A 20599-nucleotide genomic window follows, 5' to 3' on the forward strand; every position below is an offset into this window, starting at 1 on the left:
CTCATGCTATTGGCTGTGATAATCTTGAGGTGACCCACTGATACTGTCCACACACAACAGGCCCATACCATACCACACCATACCATAGATAGAAGCTGATTTTATTACATGAGGTTAAGTCACAAGGCATGCACCACAATCAAAAACAGCCAGTGGGTGTTGCTGCATGACAGTTAGCCACCTATAAGTATCATCTTGCGATGGACACACACTTAAGTGAATTCATCATGTGTGTTCTCAATGCTGAGATTATACTGGGATTTATCTTTTTAACTCAACCCATATGCAGTTCCATGATAATGTGCCTGTGTGTTCAAACACGTCCAGTATTCTTGAGTAAACTCTGTGCACAATCTAATTATCAAGGTATATGCATACAAGCCAGCTTCCTTGGTGTACCATCATGCCCTCTACCAATGCTGCCATCCACCTAGCATGTCTGTCCACTCTGTTTACAATCTCCCAACCTGCCCGGTGGACAAGCTCCAATCAGAATCCTGTCTACAGTCTCACCCATGAAAGCCTCCCAGGGGTGTCGATGTTTCCCTGCTCACTTCTGTGCTCATGATCTTGTTTCTGTGGTGTTGTCTCTGCATCCAGGTTCAATTTCTCAATTGCAATATCGCTGTAAACAAGAGGTTTAAAATATGAGGCATGCCCAGTCCGGGTTTATGCTTCATCCATCAAAACAACAATGGGCCTGGGAAAATGCACATGACAATTCCACATTGAGCCTGATGGTCATCTTTGGGAATCGCTGTCAACATGATTTATAACAGCTATGTCTGAAGCTGGATTTTTTTCTTATTTTGGGATTACTTTTTCCAGCTAGCACACTGGAGAAAGAGAAGAGCTTACTCTGTATCATAGTTGCACAGCATTGAGGAAGGAGAGTCGATCAATCCAAGATTAAGTATTCCTTATAACATAAATGTACACACAGTGATTCCTAAAGAAAATCAATTTAGAGAACCCATTCTCTTCAGGGAAGAGAGCGACTGGACTGCCACTTTAGCAATATTTTAGGCTACTTTTCCCAACCAGGTAAACAATCAGCACCTCTTAGCATGTCTCCAATAGACGTCTTAACAGGATCAAAGCCTAAAGGTCCACTGGTCACTGAACCCTCCTGGAGGCACACTAGTGGGCATCTGGGCAATAGGTAAGGCCTTGGTTGTTTAATAGGAGTGCTCCAGTCGCTGCTTACAACAATCCTATTCCCGACTTCACTAAGCTCATGTGCTGTTTTACTTACTCTTCTGTGAGTTTTGCCAGTGTTTTCTGTAAGAGGCCGAAAACCCCCCACTAGGAGATGTCATAGTCAGCCTTTAGTAAAGAAATGAGAGTTACAACTAATTTAACATGGGAAATACATACAGACTATCCTTCCCCTCACTCTTACTTGTCTCCAAGCAGCTTGTAAAAGTGTTCATGTCTTTTTGGGTCCAAAATTAATATTTGCATCTATCCCTGTTAGAGAGAACAATTGGGAGTGCCCAGATGGACAGAGGGCTTCTTCCAAGGCCAATCAGGGCACGGACGCACTACACTGCGAAGAATCTAGGCCAAACAAAGGTCAGATGGATTTTCTCCACAAACCTTAAAGAGGTGAGCCCAACACGTTAGGTACGACCCAGCAGTTGACATGTGGGCACACAGATTGATTGCTGACCTTTAGACTGGCTTTTCTAACCGGTTCATCGGTCTAGAGTTTACATGAACCCAGGCCTGGCCCCAGGATAGGGGGTGGAGGGAGGTAGTCATAAATTAGTAGGCGAGTACAAACTTTCGAATGGCAGGACAGTCCATGCTATTGGGATGCTCAGGGCAATTGTAGAATGCAGCTATGTTTAATACAGCACATGAAATGGGGAGAAGAAAAACAATGTTTTTCTAGCATCAGTACCCAAAACTTTTCTGAAGAGAGGGTACATTTGGCATGCCATCCCTTAGGACAACAGTTTCTCTTTAATGACTCTCACTGCACTAAAAAGTAAAGTTTCCTAACTGTACGTGTAGTTTTGCTGCTTGAAGAATTTTCTGGATTCACATGCTGTCCGTTATTCTGCCATCTAGTGGTACGGTACGGAATTCTCCAGTATTTTGTAGTACTTTTCCTTTTGTTTTCTGTTTTGCGTAGTCCTTCCTCTCCTTCCTGTTTTGTTTGGAGTGACCGTCAACAGTACCTCCATCTGGTGCCCTCTGTGACGTTGTGTTTCTTCTGGAAGCTCCCACCTTTGGTCGCCATCTTCAGTGCTCTTTCTTTTCTTTCATTTTTCTCCATCTTCCTGGTGGAGGTGGGTGGGTTGCTTACTTGTGAATCTAGAAAATAGTTCGAGCTGCAAAACCACACCTACAGGTAAGAAACTTTACGTTTTGCAGTATGAATCTTTTCTGGATTCACATGCTGTGCATAGATTACGGAGCAGTATGGTTGTTTTATGGAGGATGGGCCTAAGATGGATTTGAAAATAAACGTTTTAGTTCCTTCTGGCCCATCTGAGCTTTCTTGCTCATTTGGATGTCTATGCAGTAGCGGCCAAACAAATTTCTTGTAATGGTGTGTTTGAAAGAAAGGTGATGGTTTCCCCTTCTTCCTTGTTGAGAGTGCCTTAGGTTTTCTTCCCAATCTTCCACCGTCATTTGCATGACAAATTTGTATTGTCTCCAAAATCCATCTGGCCACAGTACCCTTAGTAACTGTCTTTCTCACATTGTTCTCCGCAAATGAGACATAGTTGCTTTGATTTCCTAGATGGTTTAGTCCTCTCTGTATAATGTATGTAAAGCTCTCTCTGCTGGATCCTTAGGGTTTTTGGAAAAAACGTGGTGCTTGGATAGTTTCGTTCATGTGAAATTGTGAAACTACTTTTGGTAGAAACTGAGGATCTGTCCTCAGCACAATTCTGTCCTAAAGAATTTACATATATGGCTCTTGGATTGTGAGGGCTTGTCTTTCACTCACCCTCCGAAGCGACATTATAGCCACCAATAATGCAGTCTTTAATGTGGGCATCTTTATGTGAAACTCTATGTAGTGGTTCAAATGGTGGTTTCATTGATTGGTTTAACACCCGGTTAAGGTACCGTGTGGGTGCAGGTATTTTCCTTGGAGGTGGTATTTTTTTTGCACCTTCCAAGAAATGTTTTATTACTGGTACAGTAAGTAAGGAAACTTTTTCCAAACTACCCCTTTGTGTAACCTACTACCGTTAGATGTACTCGTAATGAACTATAAGTTAGATTACAATCCTTTAGGCATGTTAACCCGTAGGGTGCCCTGGGCGAGGTGGTTACGTCCGCTGCCATGCGCTCAGGAGGCAAGGATGTAACCACCTCGGCCAGTAATGGGTCCTCGGGGGAAGCGCTCCCCTTTCTCCCATGGGCAGGGATGGAAGGGAAATTGCTTCCCCTTCTATCCCCGTCCAAGCCCCCCCCCACTGACGTCTGATGACTTTAGCGCACGACTGCGCGCTGACCTCATAAGAGGCCACCCCCACCATGCTGCGGATCGCAAGAGAAATGCTTCGGCATTTCTCTTGTAATCACAGACTGGGGGCAGAGAGCATATCTGCAGCGAGGGGTGTCAGAAACCTCTAGACATCAGGGATCTTTTTTTTTTTTTAAATAAATTTTACACGAGGGGGAGCGACCCCTTAGGAAAGGGTCGTTCCCCTGGGGAAGCAAATTTATCTTAGGCAGGAGGGATTGGACAGAAACCACTAGACACCAGGGATTTAATTTTTTTTGTGTGACAATTTCACGCAATGGGAGGGACCCCTTTGGCAAGGGTCGCACCCCTGGGGGGCAAATTTATTTTAGGCTATTTCTGGCCCCCTTTAGGGCAGACTGGCTTATTTTTATTAGGCTAATCTGCCCCCAAAGGGGGCAGAAACCACTAGGCACCAGATATTTTATTAGCGCCAATTTCATGCAAGGATCGCTTCTCTGGGGGGCAAATTTATTTTAGGCCATTGCTGCCCCCTGGGGCCAGGGGCAGAAACCGCTTAGGCACCAGGCATTGGTAGGTGTGTGTGTTTTGTTTAAGGGCGCGGGGGCAGCCCCTTGGGCATGGTTCACGCCTCATGGTGGTACATTACTGATGGCCATTTCTGCCCCCCTTGCGGGCAGATCGGCCTATTTTTGTAAGGTCCATCTGCCCCAAAGGTGGAGGTGGGGTTCAGAAAGCCCACAAGAGATCAGGTAAGATTTTTTTTTTATTATTTTTTTTTTTTAAAAGAGGGTGGGAGTATGGCCATATCCCCACCCCAATTAAATGGGGACAAAGTTGTTCTGTCTACTAGTGGGCAGATGGGGCAATTACCCCCAATCCAGTCCCCAGGGGAGCAGAAAGCCTACTAGAGGACAGGGAATTAAAAAAATATAATAAATAAATAAAATAGTGGGGTGGTGGCTACTAACCCGCATGTGTATGGTTATGCCCTCACCCCAACTGAAGGAGGTAACAGTCTTTCAGCGCTCCCCCCGCACACTAAAACATCTTATCCCACGGCAAGCAAGAAAACTTTTGATTATTTTGGGTTTTGGTTTTACACTTGGGCCATGAGAGCTTGTCTAACACTCAAAATTGTCCAACTTGGAATGGTGAGGGCTGCACTTTTTGGACTTTGGGACGCTGCCATGTACAAAAATCTACAAGACCTAGACACATCTGAAAACTAAACATCTGGGTGAGTCCCACAACATTTTCTTACCGACAATTCCCTGCAAACCGCCAACTTTTCTGGAAATCACACATTTCCCCCACATTTTTGTGGTGGAACCTTCAGGAATCCACAAAATTCCCACCACCCAGCATTGTCGCATCCTTACCGATAAAAATTCAGCCTAAAACCTTTTTTTTCAAACTGCCCTTTTGGTCCCGGTTTGGTTCCTCCTCATTTTTGACATGTTTTTGGCTCCTCCCTGTCACAGGCAGCGGGCCCACCTACACAAGAGAGGTATCCTTTTTACCGGGAGGCTGAGGGGAACGTTGAGTGGTAGAAAATTTGTGCTGGTGCAGTGATCCCACACACAAATGTGGGGAAATGCAATTTTTTAGCTAAATTTGAGGTTTGCTGAGGATTCTGGGTAAGAAAACACTAGGGGATCCACGCAAGTCACACCTCACTGGACTCCAACGGGTGTCGTGTTTTCAGAAATGTTTGCGTTTGGTAGGTTTCCCTATATGGCTGCTGAGCCCAGGACCAAAAACGCAGGTGTCCACATAGTGTTTTGGGGCATTTCCTTTTGCGGGCACTAGGCCTACCCACACAAGTGAGGTACTATTTTTATCGGGAGACCTGGGGGAACGCTGCGTAGATGGAAGGTTGTGGCTCCCCTCAGATTCCAGAACTTTGCAGCACCGAAATGTGAGGAAAAAGGTTTTTGCCACATTTTGAGATTTGCTAAGGATTCTGGATAACAGAACCTGGTGAGAGCATTACAAGTTACCCCATCCTGGGTTCCCCTAGGTGTCTAGTTTTCAGAAATGTCCAGGTTTGCTAGGTGTTCCTAAGTGCCGGCTGAGCTAGAGGCCAAAATCCACAGCGAGGCACTTTAAAAAAAATAAGTGAGATTTCAATCTCAAAATGTGATATGTCCATGTTGTGTTTCCTGTTGCGGCATTAGGCCTACCCACACAAGTGCGGGACATTTTTATCGGGAGACTAGGAGGAACACAGAATAGCAGAACAAGTGTTATTGCCCCTTGTCTTACTCTACATTTTTTCCTTCCAAATGTAAGACAGTGTGTAAAAAAGATGTTTATTTGTGAAATGCGCTGTAATTCACATGCTAGTACGGGGACACGGAGTCAGAGATCTGAAAATAACTACTGCTTCTCAACACCTTATCTTGTGCCCATTGTGGAAATACACTCTTTATATTTCACCAAATGAATTGCTGTATACCCGGTATAGAATGAAAACCCATTGCAAGGTGCAGCTCCTTTATTGGCTTTGGGTACTTTGAGTGCTGATGAACCCACAAGCCCTATATATCCCGCAACCAGAAGAGTCCAGAAGACGTAACGGTGTATTGCTTTAAAAAATCTGACATGGCAGGAAAAAGTTATAACATGGAGAAAAATAGCTTTTTTTCATCTCAATTTCAATATTTTTTTTAATTTCAGCTGTTATTTTCTGTAGGAAAACCTTGAGGATCTACACAATGACCCCTTGCTGAAATCAGAATTTTGTCAATTTTTTTTTAGAAATGTTTAGCTGTCCGGGATCCAGCATTGGTTTCACACCAATTTCTGTCACTAACTGGAAGGAGGCTAAAAGCACCAAAAATAGAAAAATAGTCCAATGTCCCAGTAAAATGCCAAAATTGGGTTGAAAATGTTGGTTTTCTGATTCAAGTCTGCTTGTTTCTGAAAGCTGGGAAGATGGTGATTTTAGCACCGTAAACCCTTTGTTGATGCCAATTTCAGGGGAAAAAAACACAAGCCTTCTTCCGCAGCCCTATTTTCCATTTTTCTGTTTTAAATTAAATTTTTGCTGTATTTTGGCTATTTTCTTGGTCTCCTCCAGGGGAACCCACAAACTCTGGGTACCTCCAGAATCCCCAGGATGTTGAAAAAAAGGACTCAATTTGGCGTGGGTAGCTTATGTGGACAAAATGTTATGAGGGCCTAAGCGCGAACTGCCCCAAATAGCCAAAAAAACAGGCCTGTCACCTGAGGGGGAAAAGGCCTGTCAGCGAAGAGGTTAAGTACTTTAATAATGTTTAATAATTATTATAACTTTAGGTGTCTAAATTCTGTCTTCAGCAGCCAGGCTGCTAAGCTTATTCTTTCTGGTTCTAGATGTAGACTTCTTCTCCTGTCCATAAATAACACATTTTGTTGTACAGGTATAGTGAAATATTTCCCGTTTGCAACTGGATTAGTTCTGAAAAACAAGTTTGTGTTGCCCATTGTGGTGCAATTAAGATCAGCGTCATCCTGTTCCTTTTGCAATTGTTAATCACCCTCTGCAAGAGTGATATTGGGGGAAAGCATAAGCAAATGTCCCTGGTCAATGTGTCGACAGGGCATTCCCCAGGGACTGGTGGTGATGATGCCTGGATGCAAAGCTTTAGCATTTTTGCGTTCTCTGGTGTTGCAAACAGTTCGACTTAAGGTGTTCCCCACTTCCAAAAGATTTTTCTGAGCACTTTCTGATTCAACTATTCGTTCTATTCAGTTCTATTCGTGTGAGCAGGATTCTTGCCGGCTGAGTTTGTCTGGATCCACATTGTCCTCCTCTGGCAGATGTATTGCTGTTAAAGATATCTTCTTTGAATGGCCCAGTTCCAAAGTTCCTGGGCTAATCTTGATAACTGTGCGGATAGACTTCCACCCTGTTTGTCTATGTAGAACACTGCTATAGTGTTGTCTGTTTGAATTAACACAGATAAACATGATAGCTGCCTTTGAAATGCTTTTAAGGCTAGGAACACCGTATTTAATTCTAGGAATTTATGTGTTGCACTGCATCCTCCTCCTTCTAAAGTCCTCTGACTTTGCATGAGTTCATATGTGTGCTCCCCCTCCCATATGTGAGGCACCTGTTATTGATGGAATTGACAGCTGAAATTTCATTCCTTGTGTTATATTTGATCTGTTCCACCATGCTATCTCTGTTTCTACTTTGCGTGACAACCACTAGATCTTCCCAAATTCCTGTGGCTTTTGACCACTAAGCTTGCAGCCATTCTTGTAATGGTCTCATGTGAAGTCTTGCATATGGTATTAAGGGAATGCCAAATGCAATTGTTCCCAGAAGCGTCCCCACTGTCCTCACTGTAAGAGCTTGTCCCTTCTGGTATTGATGAGCATCCACAATCAAAGATTGTGTTCTCTTCTCATTTGGAAACACTTTCCCTTGAATTGAATTTATTCTTGCTCCCAGAAATAAATTTCCCTGTTCTGGAGGGGAGGATAATTTCTCTAAGTTTATTGAGAATCCCAAGGCGAACACTGTCTTTATTGCTTGCTGAATATGATTCTTGCATTTTTGTAAGAGTTTGCTCTCACCAGCCAATCTTCTAAGTATGGGTAGACAAGAATACCCTTTCTTCTGAGGTGAGCTGCTGCTGATGCCAGGCACCATGTGAACAACCTTGGTGTGGATTTTATTCCAAATGCCAGTACTGAAAATTGATAGTGAATCTTGCTCACCACAAAGTATAGAAATCTTTTGTGATGTGTATTCACAGGAATGTGCAAGCATGGGACTTTTAAGTTTATAGTTGCCATTAAGTCTCCCTCCTGTAGTTGCAGTATCGTCATCTTGAATTATTGAATTTTTATGAACCATAAGTGTAAAATTATTCTAAGTGAGTTGGTCACAGGGGGAATAAGGAAATATGTTGAATACTTTCCCTTGTTGATTTCCTGTGTTGTAACCTTTTCTATTGCTTTCTTTGCTAGCAATTCATCCACTTCCTTGAGGAGCAGTGTTGTTTCGTTCTTGGAATGGATTAAGTTTAGTATCCACTGAGGCCATTTGGGACAGACTGGACTGTCATGTTTTGAAAAATTATAGACAGTGGTTACACCGAGAGGGAGACCGGTCGGACCGCATGTTGGCCTGGTTGCTCAAATGCAATAGACCCCCACCACTGATTCTATCCCTGTGTGGACTGGATAGAGAGATGGTTGTAGGACAAGTGCCGATCAACTCATTGTTATGGGGCCACTTGATAGGGATATTTGCATCCCCGACACGTGTAGACACTCCTGAAGTGGGAGAGTTCCTTAATGAGATTAAAATCCCCAGATTGACGGAGGCCCAGTCCGAAGGTCTGAAAGGAGACATACAACTGGAGGAGCTACAAGAGGTCCTCTGAGAAATACCTTGCAGAAAAAGCCTGGGTCCGGATGGACTCCCGGTTGAGTATTTTCAAAGGTAGTCCACCTTTATGCTCCCTGGATTGCCGGAGACTCTCTGCGAGGTGTACAATGAAGGTGCCTTACCAGCTCACATGCAAGGAGCCCTGATAATCATGTTACCGAAACGGGTAAGGACCCTGCCGACCACAGCTCCTACCGGCCGCGGTCTATGCTCAATGTAGACATTAAATAACATGCAAAAGTTCTAGCCATGTGGTTAGGCTGGGTGATCACCCACCTGGTCCACTAGGACCAATGTGTGTTTATGCCAGGGAGAGGTACGCATGCACATGAATCTGCGGAGGCTCTCCCATGTGATGCACAAAACCCAAGACACAGCGATACGGGAAGCACTAATCGCCTTGGATATCGAAAAGGCATTTAATTCCCTGTCCTGGAAATTTCTGTGGGAGGCAATGAGACGGATGGGCCTCAGGCCGGGCTTCCTATCGTGGGTGCGCCTGTTATACACAGCACCAAGAGCTAGAGTGTGCACTGGACAGGCGGTTTCTTACTTGCTCAGCGTTGATGGGCGAATAAGGCAGGGATGCCCGCTGTTGCTGCTCCGGTTTGAGCTCGCGTTGGAGCTACTGGTGATATAACTTAAGACAGGACTTCAGGACTGTGGTGTACAAGAGTGCACAGTGACACATATTGTGTCAATGTATGCTGACGACATCCTGATACACGTGTCTGACCCAGAACGATCGGTGACCCTCCACATGCGACATATGACCAGGTTTGGGGAGATCTCGGGCCTCTGCGTCAACCGGCACAAGACAGTGCTCTTTCCCTTGGCATCCCTAGCTGGGCTTGCAGCGCCCAACGTGGGAGACCCGATCGTTTCACAATTTGGGGATACAGGTAACTCACAACCACTACTTACAGTATGATTTGAATATGAGCAGAGTACTTGCTAGTCTTCGGACCTCCATCCAGTTTTTGACCACGTTGCTGTTATTGGTCATGAACAGGGTGGCCCTGAGTAAGATGATCCTGCTACCCCGCTGCCTTTTAATCAATGCAAAAGTTGTTCTGCTACTGACACCATCTTTATTTTGACAGCTCTACAAGTTGCTAGTGTCCCTGGTATGGGTGGGAACAAGATGCAGGGTTCACCATGTGGTCTTAAAATTGGACACAGACAACAGTATTCATACTATCTGGTGGGCCAGCTCCAATATGCGGCCCTGTGGTGTAAGGACGGTCTTAACTGGGAGAAAAAGTTACTGGAAGGCTCTTGGCACTAGATAAGCTTCCTAAATTACTTATGCAAGGTTCCAGACTCTTGGCGGACACCTCCTTTGCCCTCTTGAGGTTGCCCAGACTAGGGAGCTGGCAGTTACGCAGGTTCTTCAACGAGCACTCTACGCACGGCTCCTCCCACTTTGGTGGCTGCACCAATTCGAGCACATAAAGGGCTCTATGGATATCTCAAGATGGTTGGAGGGAGCCTATAAGAGCTAGGGACTCATTTCAGAATTGGCTGGAGGCAATTTTTGCAGTATGCAGGCGTATCACGATCAATCCGGGAGATTTGGACGTCCTTCCCAGAGGAGCCTGTCGTATTGCAGATGATATTGGACCCTGGCTCTGCCAAGGATATTCTCTCCGGACTATATGCTGCCCTTCAGAAGAACAGATGGATGGATGTGTCGATGGCATGCAGAGCTTGGGAAGCGGACCTAGAGATAATGCTCACTGACCAGGAGTGGAACAGGGCCTAGGCACAATTACAGGAGATGTCAAGCAAATGGCAGGTTTAAATTGACACAATTTTATTACCTGCAAAGAGCATACCTGACACCGCAGCACCTGCATAGGATTTAGCCAACACGCTCCGCTGAGTGCGCACGCTGTGGCATATCCCCGGCCACATTTGGCTATGTCACATGAGAATGTAGGACGCTGCACCCTTTTGGAATGAGATAATACGGGAGGTGGGCAGAACAACAGTGGTAAAGGTGGAGTTGACAATACGACATTGCTTGCTTAGTCTACTGCCAAGCTGCGAAACAATGATGTACAGATTTGCCAGATTTGGGCTAGCACTTGCAAGACGATGTATTGCCATTCACTGGGCTAGCCCGATCTCTCTGACCTAGAACAAATGGCAGACCAATTTACTGGAACGGGCAGTGGCAGAAGAATGCCGACTCTGAAACGTACGCGTGGACGAACACGCTGAACAGGATTTGGAGCTCTGGGGTGCCATGATGGATTGTCTAGGGGAGGTGGACACATTAGTGACAGCTGATTTAGCCTCGAGCTCAACTGGGGGCGGAGGCGGAACCATCCCTCGGCTGTCTGTCAAGGTGGATGTATCCTAGTGGACTCGGTGAGACACTCAGGGTCCCACAGGGGCAATTAGACACCTGGGAGTACTGTAGATGTGTATTTCAGAGTAGAAGATGCTAGAAGGAATAAGGGAGGAGCTCCTCGCCCCCTCCTTTCACTCTGGGTGTACTAATACTGTATTGACATAGATGCAAAAGTTTGTTCATTGAGGTGGCTGCTGGTAGCTCACTCTGGCCCTTGGGGACTATGACACCTACAATCCTGCGTTTCACCAGCCTCCCGTAGAGTGGGGTACTGAGAGTGCTGCAAGTGCACCACATGGTTCTCTGTAAAGTTATTGTGAGGAATCTGCTGCTTTATTTATTGTTTTGCCTCTGTTGAGACCTCTGTATTGTTTGATTTAACCAGTTTAAATGTGAATAAACAAAGTGAAAGAAAGTTTAGTATCCACTTGTCTGAAGTTATTTTTCTTCACTCCTGGAAGACATTTTTTTAATCTGCCCCCTACTGGTGTTGTATGTAGGTAAGACTATTGTTTGTGGTTGTCTCTGTGGTTGTTGTCTCACCTTGATGGCACTTGTGAGAGGCTTTGTGTTTGTGCTGAGTCACTTATGTGTGGGGTTTGATCCTCCCTTGTGCGGCTGACCCCTTCCTCTGCCTCTCCCACGAAAGGGCTGTCTGCCCTGTTATTGGCTCTGCCATGCATGTTGAGATCCCGCTGTCTGATTTCTGTGTGTTTTCTGTCTGAAAGTTTCCTCTTCTGATGGGTCTGCATAACGCTGCTGTTCCCCTACACATTTCTCCCAGAACCTGCAGGGCGCCCATCGATTTTGTGGTCTCATTATCTTTCTTTAATTAGTTCAGCTTGTCATCCACTGACCTGCCAAAAAGTTGTTCCCCACTGAATGGGCTATTGAGGCCTGTAGCTCTGGTTTGGATCCTGAGAATCTTAGCCACGAGTGCCTTCTGAGGGTTACCTCATCATAATTTGAAGGCCAGATGTATGAGCTACAGCTAGTGCTGACTTCAGGCATGTGTTGGCAATGTTTTTGTCACTATCCACCAAGTGTGCAGCCCTCTTTCTGAACTGTTCTGGGAGATGCTTCATTAGCTTCCCAATTTCCTCTCAATGCTGGTGTGCAGGCGGTTCAAGAGGACACTGGAGTTGGCAATGCGCTAATGGTTACCAGCACTGCGTTTTACTTTCCTCCTCTAGAGCGCCATTCGCTTGCTTTCCTTTTCTGAAGGAGTACCAACTGTTGTTGGTTCATTGGCTCTTTTCCTAGCTGTTGAGACTATGTCAGAGTTTGCTGGTACTGGCCCTTCAATATAAGCTGGATCCTTGGTTGAGTTGATATTTTTTCTCTGCTCTTGGGGTTACACCAGTGCACGTGGCAGTCTGCCGAAATGACTCCCTTCCCTGATCCAGAGCACCAGGGAGCATCAGCAGAAACTGATTTATTGCCTGGTATGGAATTAAGGTTTCAAGAGAAAACATGACTGTTTTTTCTCCTTTCAACTGACCCCAAAATTTGTCAGAAGCATGTTTGATGACTTGATTACACATGCCTATTTTATCAGGAGGTGAAAACCTCGATGGGTAAGAGTCTACTCCGTCCTGTGTGGGAGTCAGCTTCTAACTCCTGCCACTGATGAATGTATTCAGCTTTGGAACCTTGGACGCTTTCCATGAGTTGATCTTCCTCTTCTTCATAGAAGGGTCCTTCCTCCTCTTCTTGAGGTTCAGGTGTCAGTCAATTCCTAAAACCCTCTGTCCCCAAAGTCCTTGTGTGCCGAAGCCTTTGGTGGGATCCTGAAACCCCTCAGACTGTCATTGAACTCCTTTTTTTCAAGGAACACAGACATTTCAGCCTTCAATCTTTTGCTTCCTTTCGATTTCGGCAACCTGACCTTCGGGGGCTAGACTGGGAGCCTTCCACTTGTCTGCGGCAGAATCTTTCGACAATGTAACAGTCATTGAGCTTCAGTGGTCAAGTTTTGACCCGTCTATTTTCAATGTCGAAGTGTCTTTATCATGTATGTCCTTTGACACCTTGGAATTTTCGGAAGTCTTTCCTCCACTGGATTCCCCCTTGAGGGATCTGTGTGACTCCTTCTCTCGGGACATGGCTGCCGGCGGGTGCGTGTTTCGACACAGCTGCTCCCATTGATGTCTGCAAGTCAGATTTCTTTGACTTGGATGATTTTTTTGTGCACAAAGTCCCTCTTACTTCTGTGTCGCCTTCTCCTCATTGTTGATGAACTTCACCTGCACGTCCGACATCTCTTCCCCTGCTTCCTCAACGACATTGTCTTCCTCTTCGCTAGAGAGGCCCAAGTCTCTCAAAGATGGTGTTGTCTGCTGGTCCTGCATGCTGTGGTGTGCCCTTCTGTGTGTCTCCCTTACCCTCAGTATTTCTGGTGTGAATGCCGAACTAGCGTTGTAGTCCTCAGACAAAGGTTGCAGACTCTGTGCGGATCCTTTTGGAAAAACTTGTGATGGCAGTTCTTACAAAATTGAAACAGTGTTTTCTCCATCTAAGTCATTCAGGGTGCCCCCTGAACGGGAATTCAGTGAATTTCTTCCTGATTTCTTGAACTTTCCTTCTCTTATCTTCCTCTCAGGTTATCCTGTCGGTGTTGTAGACTAATCAGGTAACTTTTTCGGCAACTTTTTCGTCGCAATCTTCTTCTCTGTTTTGGAGATCCTTCAGCAGGCTTCCACACCCAAATGGCAGAAAAAAAAAGGTTCTGAAGATGGTGGCCCAAGATGGGAGTTTCGGGAAGAAGCAAGGCGACGTCACAAGGGACAACAAACAAAGCAGAAAAGAGAGGAAGGACTACGCAAAACCAAAACCAAAAAAAATAAGGACTACAAAATACTGGAGAATTTTGGACGCAACCACTAGACGGCAGAATAATGCATAGCATGTGAATCCAGAAAAGATTCATGCTGCAAAACTAGACAATTCAATTTTCCCTAAAGCTTAGTGTGATTTAAGGTGACATTCATATAGCCTCTGGGGTGAAGTTCAAATAACACCATGGGCACATGTAGAGGAAGGCAGTAATGCAGGATTCACTGAACAAATTGCATCCTGCCTTTACATTTTCCATTTTCTGCTCTGGTGGGGTAAGCCACCCAATTTAGAGATCCTTAGTGTGTGCCCTGTCCAATGGGACATTTCCAGCTTCACCGAGGTGTGCTTTAAATGATGGCTGGTTAGCCTGTGATAAATTCAATTTCCTAAATATGTTTTGCAAAAATATCTTCCGCAAAACATCTTTCATAATAAACTCAAACTTCGCACAATCTTACACTAATTTTAGTCTTGCACAGTAGGGCATAAAAAAGGAACTTTTGTCAAAAATATTTTCTCACAAATAGGACAGCTCAGGTTCGTTAGATTAATAAACTAAAGATAGTAAGATATTTTTAATACCCAATATTAGTCCTTTACCATGTTAAAAGTGAATAAAAAATAAGAAAGAAGCCAACGCAATATCATTTTTGCACTTCTAATTTGAAAACAGGTAGCTTATAATATGTATTGAAAAGAATGCTGAAAGGATATGTTTGTGTTATTGGAAATAGATGCATTAGGGCATGACTGTACGAGGAATGTAATTAAGGGTAATGCAGCTAGAACAGTTTCAATGTACTTGCAAGCACTGTCAATACTTTTTGCCATGTACGTATACAAACATGTATGAAAAGAAAAATACAGTTAAAATAAGAAAAAATAACTGGCTATAAAATGGAGATTCGGAATTTATAAAAAGAGGTTTTCATCAAAACAACAGTATATGCAGTAAAGCAAAGGCATTGCAAAAGAAGTTTTGAAATTAAATTTTAGCAAAAATATTTGGAAAAACTGATTTAGCACATAGAGATAGTGGCAGTTCATCCATCTAAAGTTGCAGAACCACCATCATGTTTGAATAGGTTACCATTATGACTACCCATTTTCATAAAAAGTTATGCATATTGTCTTTAGCGTGCTGGGAATCCGCTCTCAGGCTTAGTGGCAGCCTCAACATGCTGGTACAGACAAAGTACCTCAAATTCAGGGACCCATTTCTAATATCAAAACTTCAGTCATCATAGATGGGCATTAGCAGAATTTCCATAAAAGATTCCCTCGAACATTCCAACTTTCATGGAAAAAGCGCTGCTTCTATGACATTTCACTGAATTTTCCACTACTGGTACGGTGAGGATTTACAGCTGCCACACTGGCGGAGAGAAACTTTTTCAGCAATATCTTAATCAGCTACCTACAGCCTGAGGAAATCTGGTCCCACACAGAACCCCCAAAAAGGAAGCCAAACACAGCCACAAGCTAAAACAGCTTTTCTACAAAATTATCACAGAGGCCCCTCTTTTAGCCAGCCTTCCTTGTGGGTCAGTAAAGCTCACATACATATTTAGAAGTAATCTTACCCTGCAGTGAAAGAGGAAAGGCTGTTCTGGCCATCAGAAATAAATCCGGGGTGCATCTGAGCAGAAGGGCTATATGTTCCTGTGGTACTGGCAGTGGGAAATGCTCTTTGCAGGAGCCGCACCCATGTAGCAATGTCGATGTTCATCTGGCGAGCACGTAGGAAGGCTTTACCTACAAATAAATACACAACTATGTAAATTCATCCAAGCACACTCAGGCCATGTCACCCGTATGCCAATGTAGTAACAAGAGCATTTGAGCTTGATATTTCACACATATAGTAGGAAACATGAAGGGTCTGTTTTCAGTAGGCTACATCACAAGGATGACGTTACACAAAACTAGACAGTGCAATAAGAGACCCTGTCAGTGTGATTTTAACTGTGACAAACTTGCCCCTGTTCAAAGGAAGGTATGACTGATTGATCCCTCCGCTTCCACATCTAACTCACCAAACCTCACTGGACTCCAACGGGTGTTGTGTTTTCAGAAATGTTTGGGTTTGGTAGGTTTCCCTATATGGCTGCTGAGCCCAGGACCAAAAACGCAGGTGTCCACATAGTGTTTTGGGGCATTTCCTTTTGCGGGCACTAGGTCTACCCTCACAAGTGAGGTACTATTTTTATCGGGAGACCTGGGGGAACGCTGCGTAGATGGAAGGTTGTGGCTCCCCTCAGATTCCAGAACTTTGCAGCACCGAAATGTGAGGAAAAAGGTTTTTGCCACATTTTGAGATTTGCTAAGGATTCTGGATAACAGAACCTGGTGAGAGCATTACAAGTTACCCCATCCTGGGTTCCCCTAGGTGTCTAGTTTTCAGAAATGTCCAGGTTTGCTAGGTGTTCCTAAGTGCCGGCTGAGCTAGAGGCCAAAATCCACAGCGAGGCACTTTAAAAAAAATAAGTGAGATTTCAATCTCAAAATGTGATATGTCCATGTTGTGTTTCCTGTTGCGGCATTAGGCCTACCCACACAAGTGCGGGACCATTTTTATCGGGAGACTAGGAGGAACACAGAATAGCAGAACAAGTGTTATTGCCCCTTGTCTTACTCTACATTTTTTCCTTCCAAATGTAAGACAGTGTGTAAAAAAGATGTTTATTTGTGAAATGCGCTGTAATTCACATGCTAGTACGGGGACACGGAATTCAGAGATCTGAAAATAACTACTGCTTCTCAACACCTTATCTTGTGCCCATTGTGGAAATACACTCTTTATATTTCACCAAATGAATTGCTGTATACCCGGTATAGAATGAAAACCCATTGCAAGGTGCAGCTCCTTTATTGGCTTTGGGTACTTTGAGTGCTGATGAACCCACAAGCCCTATATATCCCGCAACCAGAAGAGTCCAGAAGACGTAACGGTGTATTGCTTTAAAAAATCTGACATGGCAGGAAAAAGTTATAACATTTAGAAAAATTGCTTTTTTTCATCTCAATTTCAATATTTTTTTAAATTTCAGCTGTTATTTTCTGTAGGAAAACCTTGAGGATCTACACAATGACCCCTTGCTGAAATCAGAATTTTGTAAAAAAATTTTTAGAAATGTTTAGCTGTCCGGGATCCAGCATTGGTTTCACACCAATTTCTGTCACTAACTGGAAGGAGGCTAAAAGCACCAAAAATAGAAAAATGGTCCTATGTCCCAGTAAAATGACAAAATTGGGTTGAAAATGTTGGTTTTCTGATTCAAGTCTGCTTGTTTCTGAAAGCTGGGAAGATGGTGATTTTAGCACCGTAAACCCTTTGTTGATGCCAATTTCAGGGGAAAAAAACACAAGCCTTCTTCCGCAGCCCTATTTTCCATTTTTCTGTTTTAAATTAAATTTTTGCTGTATTTTGGCTATTTTCTTGGTCTCCTCCAGGGGAACCCACAAACTCTGGGTACCTCCAGAATCCCCAGGATGTTGAAAAAAAGGACTCAATTTGGCGTGGGTAGCTTATGTGGACAAAATGTTATGAGGGCCTAAGCGCAAACTGCCCCAAATAGCCAAAAAAACAGGCCTGTCACCTGAGGGGGAAAAGGCCTGTCAGCGAAGAGGTTAAGTACTTTAATAATGTTTATTAATATTGTTATTATTATAACTTTAGGTGTCTAAATTCTGTCTTCAGCAGCCAGGCTGCTAAGCTTATTCTTTCTGGTTCTAGATGTAGACTTCTTCTCCTGTCCATAAATAACACGTTTTGTTGTACAGGTATAGTGAAATCTTTCCCGTTTGCAACTGGATTAGTTCTGAAAAACAAGTTTGTGTTGCCCATTGTGGTGCAATTAAGATCAGCGTCATCCTGTTCCTTTTGCAATTGTTAATCACCCTCTGCAAGAGTGATATTGGGGGAAAGCATAAGCAAATGTCCCTGGTCAATGTGTTGACAGGGCATTCCCCAGGGACTGGTGGTGATGATGCCTGGATGCAAAGCTTTAGCATTTTTGCGTTCTCTGGTGTTGCAAACAGTTCGACTTAAGGTGTTCCCTACTTCCAAAAGATTTTTCTGAGCACTTTCTGATTCAACTATTCGTTCTATTCAGTTCTATTCGTGTGAGCAGGATTCTTGCCGGCTGAGTTTGTCTGGATCCACATTGTCCTCCTCTGGCAGATGTATTGCTGTTAAAGATATCTTCTTTGAATGGCCCAGTTCCAAAGTTCCTGGGCTAATCTTGATAACTGTGCGGATAGAGTTCCACCCTGTTTGTCTATGTAGAACACTGCTATAGTGTTGTCTGTTTGAATTAACACAGATAAACACGATAGCTGCCTTTGAAATGCTTTTAAGGCTAGTAACACCGTATTTAATTCTAGGAATTTATGTGTTGCACTGCATCCTCATCCTTCTAAAGTCCTCTGACTTTGCATGAGTTCATATGTGTGCTCCCCCTCCCATATGTGAGGCACCTGTTATTGATGGAATTGACAGCTGAAATTTCATTCCTTGTGTTATATTTGATCTGTTCCACCATGCTATCTCTGCTTCTACTTTGCGTGACAACCACTAGATCTTCCCAAATTCCTGTGGCTTTTGACCACTAAGCTTGCAGCCATTCTTGTAATGGTCTCATGTGAAGTCTTGCATATGGTATTAAGGGAATGCAAAATGCAATTGTTCCCAGAAGCGTCCCCACTGTCCTCACTGTAAGAGCTTGTCCCTTCTGGTATTGCTGAGCATCCACAATCAAAGATTGTGTTCTCTTCTCATTTGGAAACACTTTCCCTTGAATTGAATTTATTCTTGCTCCCAGAAATATATTTTCCTGTTCTGGAGGGGAGGATAATTTCTCTAAGTTTATTGAGAATCCCAAGGCGAACACTGTCTTTATTGCTTGCTGAATATGATTCTTGCATTTTTGTAAGAGTTTGCTCTCACCAGCCAATCTTCTAAGTATGGGTAGACAAGAATACCCTTTCTTCTGAGGTGAGCTGCTGCTGTTGCCAGGCACCCTGTGAACAACCTTGGTGTGGATTTTATTCCAAATGCCAGTACTGAAAATTGATAGTGAATCTTGCTCACCACAAAGTATAGAAATCTTTTGTGATGTGTATTCACAGGAATGTGCAAGCATGGGACTTTTAAGTTTATAGTTGCCATTAAGTCTCCCTCCTGTAGTTGCAGTATCGTCATCTTGAATTATTGAATTTTTATGAACCTTAAGTGTAAAATTATTCTAAGTGAGTTGGTCACAGGGGGAATAAGGAAATATGTTGAATACTTTCCCTTGTTGATTTCCTGTGTTGTAACCTTTTCTATTGTTTTCTTTGCTAGCAATTCATCCACTTCCTTGAGGAGCAGTGTTGTTTCGTTCTTGGAATGGATTAAGTTTAGTATCCACTGAGGCCATTTGGGACAGACTGGACTGTCATGTTTGGAAAAATTATAGACAGTGGTTACACCGAGAGGGAGACCGGTCGGACCGCATGTTGGCCTGGTTGCTCAAATGCAATAGACCCCCACCACTGATTCTATCCCTGTGTGGACTGGATAGAGAGATGGTTGTAGGACAAGTGCCGATCAACTCATTGTTATGGGGCCACTTGATTGGGATATTTGCATCCTCGACACGTGTAGACACTCCTGAAGTGGGAGAGTTCCTTAATGAGATTAAAATCCCCAGATTGACAGAGGCCCCGTCCGAAGGTCTGAAAGGAGACATACAACTGGAGGAGCTACAAGAGGTCCTCCGAGAAATACCTTGCAGAAAAAGCCTGGGTCCTGATGGACTCCCGGTTGAGTATTTTCAAAGGTAGTCCACCTTTATGCTCCCTGGATTGCCGGAGAGTCTCTGCGAGGTGTACAATGAAGGTGCCTTACCAGCTCACATGCAAGGAGCCCTGATAATCATGTTACCGAAACGGGTAAGGACCCTGCCGACCACAGCTCCTACCGGCCGCGGTCTATGCTCAATGTAGACATTAAATAACATGCAAAAGTTCTAGCCATGTGGTTAGGCTGGGTGATCACCCACTTGGTCCACTAGGACCAATGTGGGTTTATGCCAGGGAGAGGTACGCATGCACATGAATCTGCGGAGGCTCTCCCATGTGATGCACAAAACCCAAGACACAGCGATACGGGAAGCACTAATCGCCTTGGATATCGAAAAGGCATTTGATTCCCTGTCCTGGAAATTTCTGTGGGAGGCAATGAGACGGATGGGCCTCAGGCCGGGCTTCCTATCGTGGGTGCGCCTGTTATACACAGCACCAAGAGCTAGAGTGTGCACTGGACAGGTGGTTTCTTACTTGCTCAGCGTTGAGGGGCGAATAAGGCAGGGATGCCCGCTGTTGCTGCTCCGGTTTGAGCTCGCGTTGGAGCTACTGGTGATATAACTTAAGACAGGACTTCGGGACTGTGGTGTACAAGAGTGCACAGTGACACATATTGTGTCAATGTATGCTGACGACATCCTGATACACGTGTCTGACCCAGAACGATCGGTGACCCTCCACATGCGACATATGACCAGGTTTGGGGAGATCT

At 44.3% G+C, this 20599-nt stretch overlaps 1 pseudogene; it reads right to left on the minus strand.

Moving 5' to 3' along the window:
• Window positions 1-20599, minus strand: part of LOC138293885 (serine/threonine-protein kinase N2-like) — a 245836-nt pseudogene that overhangs the window by 132556 nt on the left and 92681 nt on the right.

This window comes from Pleurodeles waltl, chromosome 4_2 (genome assembly GCF_031143425.1).
Source record: "Pleurodeles waltl isolate 20211129_DDA chromosome 4_2, aPleWal1.hap1.20221129, whole genome shotgun sequence".
Taxonomy (NCBI): Eukaryota; Metazoa; Chordata; class Amphibia; order Caudata; family Salamandridae; genus Pleurodeles; species Pleurodeles waltl.